Source organism: Hypanus sabinus, chromosome 4 (assembly GCF_030144855.1).
Source record: "Hypanus sabinus isolate sHypSab1 chromosome 4, sHypSab1.hap1, whole genome shotgun sequence".
In the NCBI taxonomy this organism is placed as follows: Eukaryota; Metazoa; Chordata; class Chondrichthyes; order Myliobatiformes; family Dasyatidae; genus Hypanus; species Hypanus sabinus.
In genome coordinates this window covers 171,357,523-171,371,317 of record NC_082709.1, presented here as the reverse complement: position 1 = coordinate 171,371,317, position 13,795 = coordinate 171,357,523, and the positions used below count along the sequence as shown (strand labels likewise).

At 41.1% G+C, this 13,795-nt stretch overlaps 1 protein-coding gene across 3 annotated transcripts in view; it reads left to right on the top strand.

The window, feature by feature from the left end:
* The window catches only part of kcnj6 (potassium inwardly rectifying channel subfamily J member 6), a 223,355-nt gene that overhangs the window by 48,979 nt on the left and 160,581 nt on the right, over positions 1–13,795 (top strand). For 2 of the 3 annotated variants that reach the window (XM_059968788.1, XM_059968791.1), the window contains exon 1: positions 11,396–11,717. The exons of the other annotated variant lie outside the window; for it this stretch is intronic. The gene's annotated coding sequence lies outside the window, so the exon portion shown is untranslated. Of the gene's footprint in view, positions 1–11,395; positions 11,718–13,795 lie in introns of those variants that run through there. 3 annotated transcript variants of the gene reach the window in all.

The window sequence follows — 13,795 nt, the reverse complement described above, 5'->3', positions numbered from 1 at the left end:
GATACACGGTTTTAATATTATGGGAAAATGATACATGGGAGGAGAAACAGTTTTACGCAAGAAATATTTAGGGTTTGGTATCCATTGACTAGGAGCATGTGAACATGTAATCAGTCAGTGCCTTCAGAAGGAAACTGGATACCTACATGGGAGTAATGAGCAGTAGCGTGGGAGAAAGCAGAAAACTGTGTTTAACTAAGACAAAATGGGCTGAAAGACATGGGACTAGGTGTCAAGCTTCTCTCCTGTAACCTTCTGTGGAATTAAGTATCAAGTCAGCACAAGTGAAGGTGCATCAGAAGGTTGTATGATCAGAGGGCACAAACAGAGAAAGAAGAGATCATGGAAGGAATTGAAAACAAGGATGACAAGTTGAAAATGGAGACTTTGCCAAACCAATGGAAAATATAGAGCAACATACAAAACGCTGAAAAATGTCAATGGGCCAGGCAGCACTTGTAGAAGGAAATGGACAGTCAAGGTTTCAGGTTGAGACCCTTCATCTGGACAGATTCAGGTCTATGCAACTTGATGCTTCAGATTCCAGCATCTATAGCGTCTTGTGTCAGTGAAGGCTAAAGGACTGGGAGATACATTTTTAATACTGTGAGGGAATAATATATGGTGAATACGAGAAGAAGCAGAACAATCTAGGCCAGGGGTATTGGTGAATGCACATTAGTGTGACTTGTGGAGATAAACAATTAAAATGCAAGCTCAGGAGTGTCAGATGCAATCCAAGCAGAAGCAAATATAAAATAAAATCTGCTTTGATGAAAAATTTTTGACCTGAACATTTAATTGTTTTTTATCCTGTCAAATACAGTTCTACCAAGTACTTAGAGCATTTAGTTCACACCTTACAGGGACTTCATTACAAAGCCTTTTCCTCAGGTGGCAATATTTATGCTGACTGTGTACAAACATTTATGTTAGTTAGAGTGAATAATATTCACGGGGCCACTTTAAAAATGGAAATTTAATTAGCACTCCATTTGCCCTGTCACTTTCAATTTGTCGGTTCCAGGCTTTCATGAAATAACAGAGAAAATTGCACACCTCACACACTGTGACTTTTCTCAGTTCTCAATTGCGTTCTTTGCAGTAGTTGGACCTGGCAATGTCCAGGGATTAATCATCAGCCTGCCTGCTTCACTGAGTAAAGCAAAGTTCTACAACTGTACTGAACCACAAGTATCAGAACACCTATTCCAGTTAGGCATTTTCCTGAAGAAGATACAAACTTAATATTGCATGCTGGCATTCAACACCTTCATACCCTCAGCTGTAATCAACAAGCTCCAAAATCTGGGGTTGTGTCCCTCCTTGTGCAACTGGCTCTTTGACTTCTCATCTGGAGACCATATTTAGTGCAGAATGGAAATGACGTCTCCTCCTCGCAGGCAGTCTACGCTGGCACACCTCAAGGACATGAGCTTAGACCACTGATCTCTTCACCCACAACTGTGCATCTCTAGGCACAGCTCAAACGCATCTATAAATTTGCCAATTCATGCACCATCAATAACTCTCGGAGACGTGAGGCGAGAGATAGGCTTTTATTAGCTGGAAGAGAGAGAGAGCACTATCAGCAGCAAGAGAGCATCACACAACATCCTGGAGACTCAGGGAGGAGCAATGCCTCCAATCGCCTTTATACAGGGGTCTGTGGGAGGAGTCAGCGGGGGGGGGCGTGTCCAGACGGGTATATGTAGTTCACCACACCGATAACAACTATTGTTGACAGAATTTCACATGGTGACGAAGTGGTGTACAGGAGTGAAATAGATCAGCTGGTTGTGCAGTGTCACAACAACAAAATTGCACTCTATGTCAGTAATACAAAGGACTGATTGTGGATTTCAGGAAGGGACAGTTCAGGGAACACACTCCAGTCCTCGTTAAGGGTGAGCAGTTTCAAGTTCCTGGGTGGCAACATCTCTGAGGATTTGTCCTAGTCCCAACATATTGATGCAGTTACAAAGAAGGCACAACAGTGGCCGACTTTCATTAAGAGTTTGAGAAGACTTGATATGTCACCGAAGACTCACAAATTTCTATGGATGTACCATGAAGAGCTTTCTGACTAGTTGCACTGTTGTCTGCTATGGATGGGCCATTGCACTCCATGCACTAATATATAAATATCTGCAGATTTTCTCTTGTTTGTGATATATATGTAATAGGAGAAAATCTGCAGAATCTAGAAATTCCTCTCTCTCTCTCTCTCTCTCTCTCTCTCTCTCTCTCTCTCTCTCTCTCTCTCTCGCTCTCTCTCTCCTTTTAGTAATTGTTCTTTCTTAAAGTATTGTGTGTTTATGGCATCACTCCTTACTCTACTGTGGAAATATAGGGTATAGTTGCTATATTGATTGATGGTTTTGTATTTTTGACTTATGAACAAAACTGACCTATCTAAAAACACGTTTGTTATCTAGGGACAGCCTGTAAAAGTAATATGCATCACTTTGAGGCCTTATTTCAGAGCATATTAGTCTTGGTAACTCAAAAATGTAAATAATCCTATCAGTTCTTAACACTGGTCAGCCTTGGGCAGTATTAGAATCTTTGAATAAATTAGTAACCTAGAGGAACTAAGTTAAATGAGTAAATTAAAGGATTAGTGTTAAGATTAGAAAAGGAAATTACCAAGGAATGCAGATGATTGAAATTCATCCCATTAGAACATGGTTGTGGCGAAGCCCTCAAAACATTTATAAAGTACAACAGTGAGGACTTCAGCCGGGTTATAGACAAAGAATTGAAAAATTGGAGTAGCCTCAATAATTTTCTATAACCTGCTGTAGCAGGGACATGATAGGCCAAATGGTTTGTTTCTATTTCATGAATTCCTTCGATTCATCACGAAGTTTGTGCTTTGTGAAGAATCTGATGAGATTCTGTATATGAAGCAATTAGCCTCAAAGGATACAAACAATGAATCATCATCTCAATGTTTTGATAATTTATTCTTCTACTTTCTGAGCATCATGCATTGTTTCTTATTATCAGTAATAATGTTGTCTGTGTCCTTTCTTTGTTGGATTGTTGGCTCACTATATTTACTCTCCTTCTGCACTACTAATTTAATTTAATTTGTATGCATACAGTACTGTGCAAAAGTCTTATGCACGTCTATATCGCTAGGGCACCTAAGACTTTTGCACAGTTCTGTATTGGTCAATATGGAGCGGAGAGTGAGCTTGTAAATCTGGTGGGAGCAAAGGACGTTGGGTGTGGCAAGGGTAGAGCATCGTGGGAAGGGTATGGGATAGGTAGCAGAGAACAAGTGATGGGGTGGAGGAGGCACAGGTCCAGAAACACCCAGATACCTGGCAAGATCATTTGATTCCAAAAAATTGCTTTATTTATCATAGCAGAATGTCTCTCCTGTGCTTCCCACTCCCTCCCCTCTCTCCTGCACTTTCCAAACCATAATTCCCCTCTCCCTGTCCCCTTCCCATAATCAGTCCACAACAGAGACCCATATCAGAATGAAGTTTATCTTCACTCACATATGTCATGATGTTTTTTGCGGCAGCGGTACAGTGCAATATATAAAATTACTACAGCACTGTGCAAAATTCTTAGCTACAGTGTCTATAAAAAGTATTCACCATCCTTGAAAGTTCTCATGTTTTATTATTTTAAAACATTGAATCACAGTGGATTTAATTTGGCTTTTTTGACACTGACCGACAGAAAAAAACTCCTTGTGTCAAAGTGAAAACAGGTCTCTACAAAGTTATCTAAATTAATTACAAATATAAAACACAAAACAACTGATTGCATAACTATTCACCCCCCCCCCCCTTTAATATGACACACCAAATCAGCAATGGTGCAGCCAACTGGTTTTAAAGAGAGATCTCTTCTAATCTGTGTGTAGTCAATGTGTTTCAATTGATTGTAGTAAAAATACACCTGGATCTGAAAGGCCCACCTGCTGGTGAGTCAGTATCCTGGCAAAAACTACACAATGAAGACAAAAGAACACTCCAAGCAACTCTGCAAAAGGTTATTGAAAAGCACAAGTCAGGAGATTGGTACAAGAAAATTTCCAAGTCACTGAATATCCCTTGGAGTACAGTCAAGTCAGTCATCAAGAAATGGGAAGAATATGGCACAGCTGTAAATCTGCTTAGAGCAGGCTGTCCTCAAAAACTGAGTGACCGTGAAAGAAGAGGACTAGTGAGGGAGGCCACCAAGAGACCTGTGACAACTCTGGAGGAGTTACAAGCTTCAGTGGCTGAGATGGGAGAGGCTGCACATACAACAACTGTTGACCGGGTGCCTCACCAGTCACAGCTTTATGGGAGAGTGGCAAAGAGAAAGCCGCTATTGGAAAAAATCTCACACGAAATCTTGGCTAGAATTTGCTAGAGGCATATGGGAGACTCTGAAGTCAGCTGGAAGAAGGTTCAATGGTCTGATGAAAACAAAATTAAGCTTTTTAACCATCAAACTAAATGCTGTGTACATTATCAAAAACATACCATCCCTACCATGAAGCATGGCTGCATCATGCTGTGGGGATGCTTCACTACAGCAGGCCCTGGAAGGCTTGTGAAGGTAGAGGGTAAAATGAATGCAGCAAAATACAGGGAAATCCTGGAGGAAAATTTGATACAGTCTGCAAGAGAACTGACTGTGACTTGGCAGATGATTTGTTTTCCAGCAAGACAATGATCCCAAGCATAAAGCCAAAGCTACACAGGAATGGCTTATAAACAACAAATTTAATATCCTGGAGTGGCCAAGTCAGAGACCAGATCTCAATCCAATTTAGAATTTGTGGCTGGACTTGAAAAACACTGTTCACTCACAATTCCCATGCAATCTGACAGAGCTTGAGCAGTTTTGTAAGAAGAATGGGGGAAAATTGTAGTGTCCAGATGTGCAAAGCTGATAGAGACCTATCCACACAGACTCAAGGCTGTAATTTCTGCCAAAGGTGCATCTACTAAATACTGACTTGAAGGGGGTGAGTAATTATGCAATCAATTATTTTGTGCCTAATAGGGGTATTTAAGAACCTCTTGGACAGGCACATGGATGAAAGAAAAATGGAGAGTTATGGGGTAGTGTGGGTCTAGTACTTTTTTTAAAGAATTATATGGGTCAGCACAACATGGAGGGCTGAAGGGCCTGTACTGTGCTGTAATGTTCTATAGTTCTATGGTTCTAATTGTAATAAATTTAGAACCATTTGTAGAAATTTGTTTACACTTTAACATGAAAGACTCTCTTCTGTTGATCAGTTTCAAAAAAGCCAAATTAAATCCATTCTGATTCAACGCCGTAAAAAAATAAAACACGAAAACTTCCAAGAGTGGGTGAATACTTTTTATAGGCATTGTACAACCCTGAGATATGTTCTCAGAAATTCTAAGAAACATAATAGAATCAAGGAAAGAAATATTTGCAATTAATTTAAATTACTTTGTAGAGATCTGTTTTCACTTTGACATGAAATGCACTTTTTCTATTGATCAGTGTCAAAAAAAAGCCAAATTAAATCCACTGTGATTCAATGTTGTAAAACAATAAAACATGAAAACTTCCAAGGGGGAGTGAAAAGTGTGTGTGTGTGTGTGTGTGTGTGTGTGTGTGTGTGTGTGTGTGTGTGTGTGTGTGTGTGTGTGTGTGTGTGTGTGTGTGTGTGTGTGTGTGTGTGTGTGTGTGTGTGTGTGTAAGAGCTGTGCAAAACTATATTTCATATTGTAATGTAAAGTTTTTTTGTGTATTGCACTATACTGCTGCCACAAAACAACAAATTTCACAGCACATGGTTCTGATTGAGCAAAGAGTAGTTCTAACCAGACTTCCATTGCAATTACTCAAAAGAATGCATTGTGCACCAAGTTACATTATTAAATTATTTTCTGTTCCATCAGTTCCATTCATTGATCATTTGCCTGAGGTGTTGAAAATCACAGTAATACTCCTCAAAGAAATCAAATTTACCAATGTTCTCATTACTACTATCTGGGAGGAGGCACAGGATCCTGAAGATCCTGGCTCACCAATTCAGAAATAGCTTCTTCCTCTCTGCCATCAGTCCTTGAACGCAACCTTCTAATTCCTTTTTTATTCACTACTTGTTTTGCAATGTACAGTTACTTTATGCCTTTTCACCGTACTGATGCCTCAAAGTAACTTATATGGCATATAAGACAGTGATAATAAACCTGATTTTGAACACAGCAACATCACAGAAATTGGCTAAAAGCAAATTTCCAAAATATCTGAGCTGCTGCAACTGAACTTCTGAATTCAGTTCAGTTCAGAAGAAGCTGATTCAAAATGCCATCTGTGAACGTTCACATTGCTCCTTCTTTACCTGGAGAAGAATCAGTGTGATTGATTTGTTGCCTCAAGCTTCAATTTCTGTGCACAATAGAGCTTCATTGCCAAATGAGTTGCACAGAATCTGCAACATCAACCCTGCCATTGTACAGTTCTCACCCTTTATCTGATCCTGCTCCACCATCAAATCAAATGCAGAAGATAACAGCCCTTGGCAAACAGATGGAACACAAAGAAAGGGAACAAAAGATAGAATTAAAGATAAAAGTAATTACTTTTATAAAAAAGTGAAAAACAATTAAATTCAGAAAAATCAAAACTGCTCTCTAAAAAAAACAGAAACAAATAATCACCATGTAGTCTCCACATTTAACCCAAACACATACATTTAGAAAAAACAAATGGATGATCATGCTATATGAACAATTAATTATTCAGTTCAGTGACGAAAGGACAGGAGATACAATTACTGAATTCTGTCCAGTTATCTGCTATATGGCATGCAAGATGGTGCTAGGGACGTGTTCCAGACAGCTCACAAAACTACTAGATATTCTTCATCTTTAAATATGCTTCTTCTGAACTGGGCTCAATGCAGTCTGCAGCCTCTAATTTTCCTTTTCAGGATGTACTTTTGTGTCGACTAAATGATCTAGCATTCTTATGATCTCCTGGAGGATTCGGTGTAGTTGACTCTCGAGAGTGCAGGTACAGCCAGCACAGCCATCGGTGGGGGTGGACGTTGTGTCGGGGCTTGATGGCAGAGCAAGAAAACTGTAGTCAGCTGCATTACTCAACACTGATTAAAGTGTTGAGCAAAACTAAAATGGGCAAGGAAGAGAGCAGAAAACGAATAGGTGTTCAGCAATGTCTGGCTGCATTTGACTGGTCTCCCTCTCTTCTCGCTACTACCGTTGGGTGGGATGTGCAAGAGTCCTGGGTTCTACGGAGCGAGGTTCAGGTGCAGCTGTTTCCCTGCAGCCACCGGGCTCCTGGACGGGCTTCACTCGCCTCAACACTGAACGGGCTTGGCAGATGTGGACTTGGTTTCAGGGACTCTGCTGTTCATGTTCCATGTGCTTTTGTTCGCATTTTTTACTATTTGCACGATTTGATCAAGGCACTTCGATGCTGAAGTGACTCTACATCTGTGTCCCGCAACCATCGGCACTCACCACACACTGAATTAGATCCGTGGCTTTGGCCTGCAGCCATCGGGCTCCTGGTCCTGCTTCACTTGCCTCTGTGCTGAACTGGCTGTAGACTCACTTTTGGGGATGCTGGGTTAATGTTCTGTGTGTTATTTGTTTACATTTTTATTATTTGCATGATTTGTTCTTTTTTTCACACATTGGGTGTTTGTCGGTCTTTATTGTGTTGTTTTTTTCCTTAAGGGTTCTATTGTGTTTCTTTGTTTGTGGCTGCCTGCGAGAAGAGATATCTCAAGGTTGTATACAGCTATATATATTTTGATAATAAATAAACTTTGAACTTTGAACTGATGATCATGGACAAACAATCTGAATGATTACAGATCCAGCCAGTTATGTTTGAAATCAGATTAAAAACCATAATCTGTGAATTGCAACCAGACACAAACCATAAAAACACCAAGATTGCTTTAAAATTGTAAGTGCTTCACTAATAAGCTTCAAAGATAGGGATCTGTTAACCATCAGTGGTCTAAACTACATGTAATCTTTACTATGTGTGCAACCTCCACATGGCTTTAGGGCAGCTGAAAAGATGCAAAGGTACCTGCTATTGATTAGTTTTTTATTCTGACCAGGGAGGTGTATGCATCAATTAACACATCAAATAAAAGGAGTTTAACAAAGCAGCGGTCGTCCAGTACATATCAGAAGTACTGCAAACACTAGATGTCTAAAGCTCAAAAAGGAAAAACGAAAATCTTGAAATAAGAACAATTGGAAGACTAGAATCGGTTTATTGTCACATTACAAAACAACAGTATATTACAGGGTTTTTGAGGTGATGTTATTTTTAATTAAATAGAGTTGATAATTTCAGTTAAGTTGTTACTATCTGGAATCCATTACCTAATTCATTACCCACGTACTTAACAGTAGCTTTCAAATTGAAATCTGATATTTACACTCATTGGCCCTTTTGTACACCTGCTCTTTAATGCAAAATGGCAACAACTCAATGCATAAATGTAGAAATAGTCAAGAGGTTCAGTTGTTGTTCAGACCAAACATCAGAATGGGGAAATATCGTGACTGAAGTGACTTTGACCATGTAGTGATTGTTGGTGCCAGACAGGATGGTTTGAGTATCTCAGAAACTGTTGATCTCCTGGGAATTTCATGTACAAGAGCTTACAGAGAATGGTATGAGATACAAAAAAAATCCTGTAATTGTCAGTTCCGTGGGCAAAAACACCTTGTTAATGAGAGAGGACAGAGGAAAATGGGCAGACAGGTTCCATCTGACAGGGAAGCAACAGTAACTCAAATAACCATAGTGATGTGCAGAAGAACATCTCTGAATGGATGGACCACAGCAACAGAAGACCATGAACTCAGTGGCCACTTTATTTGTGAAAAGTGGAAGATTTCAGTTCAGGGTAGAGGGACTAATTGGAAAAGAACCAAGTAAGCTCATGCGTAGAATAATTCTATGGTTCAATAGTGATCAAATGGCTATTGTTCTGTATCATCAAAAAGTGAAGACCACAAATGAGGAAATGGGTCTTTTTAAAACTTTGAAAGAACATTGAACTGTGGAAGGGAGTGTACCCCTGGAAGGTACTTTAGCCCTTATTCACACAAAATAGTGTTGAAATTTTGGAACTAATTAGTCTAATAGAACAGGCTGTGGGGCAGGTGGTCCCAACCTTCTCCAATTAAGCAAGGGGTCCATGGACCCCAGGCTGGGAACCCCTGTGGTAGGATTTTTCTTTTACTTATTCAACTACAGAGAACTGGTACCTCTGTTATGGTAGCATTTATTACCTATATGGAATTGCCTTTGAGCTAATTGTCTTGCTGAGCACTTCAGAGAGCTACTAATTAATAGATAGCTAATGCAGTGCCAGTGACCCAAGTTCGACTCCCACCACTGTCTGTAAAGAGTTTGGATATTCTCTCCATGATCACACGGGTTTTGTCCTCCAGGCACTCCGATATCCTCCCATGTCCCAAAGACCTGTGGTTAGGGTTAGGGTCAGTGAGCTGTGCGCTGGAAGAGGGGTGACATTTGCTGGCTGCCCCCACCACATCCTCATCATTGACATAAATGGTGCATTTCACTGTATGTTTCAATGTACGTGTGACAAATAAAACTAATAGAAACATAGAAAACCTACGGCACAATACAGGCCCTTCAGTCCACAAAGTTGTGCCGGACATGTCCCTACCTTAGAAATTACTAGACTCTATGTACCTATCTAAATGTCTCTTAAAAGATCTTATTGTATCCGGAGACCCTGTCGTATCTAGACCCTGCGTATCTAATCTTTATAGTCCACCAGGAGAGCCAAGTGATCAGTAGTGCTGGGCTGAGATTGCAGACTACACTGGAGGTGTGGGTTCAGATCCCACATCTGACATCACCATTGGAGCAGAGTTGTAGGGCTGAGTGGTCTAATTCGACAGCTGTGGCCTGCAGCCATCAGCACTCACTGAACTGGCTCCTTGACTCTGCACTTTATGGTTAACCAAAGGCTATAAATCTTGGGGTAACACATTGTCCAAATCAGGTAAGGATTGCATATTTCCTTTCCTAAAAAGTACCAGTGGACCAGCGATTTTTCTAAAAATGTAGTGATCAGGCCATCTTACCATCACTATCTATGCATTCCAGATTTATTTCATCAATTTAAATTCACTTCCTTCATTTCCACTTGCCAGGATAGGATTTAATTGTATTAATTCACTCTTCTGGATCACAAACAAAGAGACCAGCTTGATTGAATTCATCAACATCCCTAAGAGCTGATGCCTTTCACCGCCAGTGCAGCAAGGTTGTACTGCTTACATCCACTTAATGCAATGCAGTTATTCCAATACGATCTCCCAATTCCACACCCTCCACCACAGGGGTTCCCAAACATTTTTATGCCATAGACCCCTACTATTAACTGAGGGGTCCATGGACCCCAGGCTGGGAACTCTTGCTCTCCACAAGAGACTTCAGGAAATGGGAAACCTGTCAAATGTCAGATTCCCCATCTTTCAAGTGCCTCCCTATCCTGAATTTAAAGTATATCACTACTCCCTCATCTTTACTGGTCTGAGTTCTGGAATTATGCAGCCTTTGTGTCCTTTATCCTTTTCCAATCGTTCTGTAGGACAAGTATCACCAAAAGGACTGCAGCGGTTCAAAAGGACATGTTACCATTATCTTGTCAAGGAAAGTTAGGAATGAGCAATAAGCGCTAGCTTTGCTGATCATCCGCAGAAAGGAATGTAAGCACATCACTGCCATGTAACTTAGAGCATTACAGCGCCATACCGGCCCTTCATTATGCCAACATTACAAGCTCTTCTAATATCAATCTAACCCTTCCCTCCTACATAACCCTTCATTTTTTCTATCATCTATGTGCTAAATAGAGTTTTGTAAATTCCCCTTATGTATCTCCCTCCACCACCATTCCTGGCAAGGTGCTTCACGCTCTGTATATAAAAAAAAGACTTCCCTTTGACTTCCCCCCTTTACGTTCATCCAATCGAATGAAAATTACGGCCCTGTGTATTAACCATTTCCACCTTGGGTGAAGAGTCTCTGCCTATTTGCTCCATCTATGCCGCCTTTCATCTTGTACACCTCAATCAAGTAACCTCTCATCCTTCTTCTATCCAAAGAGAAAAGCCCTTGCTCACCCAGCCTTCAATGCAGAGGTGTTGAATGGTTATGTCTAGTTCCTTAATATTTCAGAGGGATAATTACTTAAAAATAGCTATAAAACCCAGTCCTTGTTGCCGATGAAATCCAACAAATTAAAATTTATATCGAATTCAGAGAATTGTTTCCAACCGAGCGATCTCTTCTGCCTGGTCTCGCTTCCTTCGTTCCACCAGTAGAGGGTGCTGTGTTCAGTTGATCAGATGTCGGGCACTTCGCTGAAATTCTAGGTCAACATTAAACTCTGAAGAATTCATGAAATCTTTGGTTTTAATGACGTTTCCTGTACGCGGGCGTTTACATCTCCGCCCGGTTGCGTGGCTGTTTTTTTTATTTGCTTCTGCACACTTTCCCTTTGATGTCGGATCTCCAGCAGCCTGCTTCCCTCCCTCCTCTTCTGCAACCACACACGCGGCTCCTTTACCTCCCCTTCGCCGAACTCCCGTGGCCGGCGATGGTGGATCGTTTGCTCGCGCCGTCGCCGGAAAGCCCCCGGCTGTGATGCGAATTCACCCCGAACCTGCCTGTCACTTTTGGTGAGTCGTGAACCTTTTCTCAAAGTCAGTCTCAATCTTTCTCCCTTTTCTTCCAAGAGAGAGGGGGCGGAGGGAAATTCGTGACTAAGTAAAAACAGTGTGATCTGTAGGTAAGATGTTCTATGAAATTTCTGGGGTGATCGCATTGCAATACCTCAGGTGTAAGTGGAAGGAGAAAATCAACAGAGAATACCTTATTAAATAACGGAGAAAGATCGGGAAGAATGATTTTCCACCATTTAGATGACCCTAACTCATTTACAAATGAAAGTGTTGATGGAGATTGGAAGTCCGAATAAACAACTACAGCTTCCAACGTAATAGTGGAGGCTTTATTTTTTAAAGGTCTTTTTCCTCTATAAATTGGGTGAATGGTTTGTGTTCGCTGGCTATCCGGAGTGCGTTCTTGAGTTATGTTGGGTTGAGGCAGGATTTTGGGAAGGGAGCAGTTTATAATTATTATGTGCGTCCATTAATGGATGAAAAGATGGAACAATTTAACGTCGGGAGACAGAGCGTGGTAGAAGTCTTGTCAGATCGGTTCTCACGGAGAGCTTCCCGTTTCTGGTCACACTGCCTGCTGTCGCCATGGCTACCGTCGCAGCATCAGCACCGAGGACAGCGCTATATCTGAGCCCCAGGGCAAGCGGACGGGGCGGGGGAGCCGAGCGGGTCACTCTCCGTGGTTCGATGGTGGGAGGGGAGCGGAGAGTGATGAATGGTGCTGGAGGGCAGTTTGTTGTTTGACTGAACTGGGCGGATGTGTTGCAAACAATGGGCAAATATCAATAAATCGATTGTTAGTTCTCGCGTCGAAAGTTTCTGCGACCCCTTTCATTGATTCTCCCAAGATCCTGAAATCCGAACTTCACTGCAAATTGCAAATCAGCTGAAGTGCCAGTCCCCGAACTCGGAAATAGATTGCTTTCTGAAAGGATTGCCGTTTTAAGGGAGGTAATTAGATTCATTTTACATAATGGGGGTTTCTCTGTCTCCGTTCAAAATTGACGATGTTTCCGTATTATATTTAACAGCAGCCGTTGTCCCAGCAACAATAATTTTCATTATTACTGTAGGCGCTTAGTGTTGGTCAGGTTTGTTAATAAGCGTTCTTGTAATGACTGAGGGAGGTGGGCGCAGATGAGTATTGTATATTTTTTAAATTAATTATGTAATTTGCCGATGCATCCTTCGTAAGGAGGGCAGGGAGCGGAGTAACTCGCGCCCTAAAAGCTGATTCATGTTTTTTTTTCAGTCCATGGTATACAAGAATGATATACACAATACGCGGTTTCTTGGGGAAATTCGAAGTGCTGTGTGATAGTCACCGAACCGGGCAAGATCTATTAATGTTTGTTCCAGTCTAGAGACAGAACGATGTATTAGGGGGGAGGAGAAAAAAAATAGAATAGAGTGTCGGATGGAAGCAGCTCACTGGATTGAAATCCCACTCTGTGAGACATTACATAACACATGACGAGAAACATGGAGGTGCATTTGGTCAACAACCACCTACTTCTAGTTAAACATGCATGGACTCAAACGGCGCCCCTCCTCCGTCATTATGTAGTCTTGTTCTGCTCTATTGGCCTTCTTGCCTACATTTTGTTGTCAATAAACTCTGGTGAGCAAGGATTCGGTCGAAATGGGAATGAAGAAAAAAATCAGTCCATTTCCTCTTTACCTGTTAAAATCTATTACTTATATATTTTAATGCAATGTCTTGCTTTAATTGAGTGGTCTCTCTAGATGGGCTTCAGGAGGATGTCAGTTAAGTTCAAGTAAGAGACAGGTGGAGTTGATTTAGGTTGGGAGGAGATCATTGTGTATCATCCACAGGCTTATCCCAATCCATCAACGATCCTGTACCTTCAAAGTAATTTCCAACGAAATCATCAGTGCTCCTTAGTAAAACCATATGAAGAAATGTGAATCAGAAAAATAAACCATAGATCTGACAACCCACTCACTCCCAGAGAGATCTACAAGGTTTCTATACAATGATGGCACTAACTGTAAGAAAGAAGAAATACAGCTTAAATAAACTTTACAATGTATCATTCATCAGGTATGGTCAT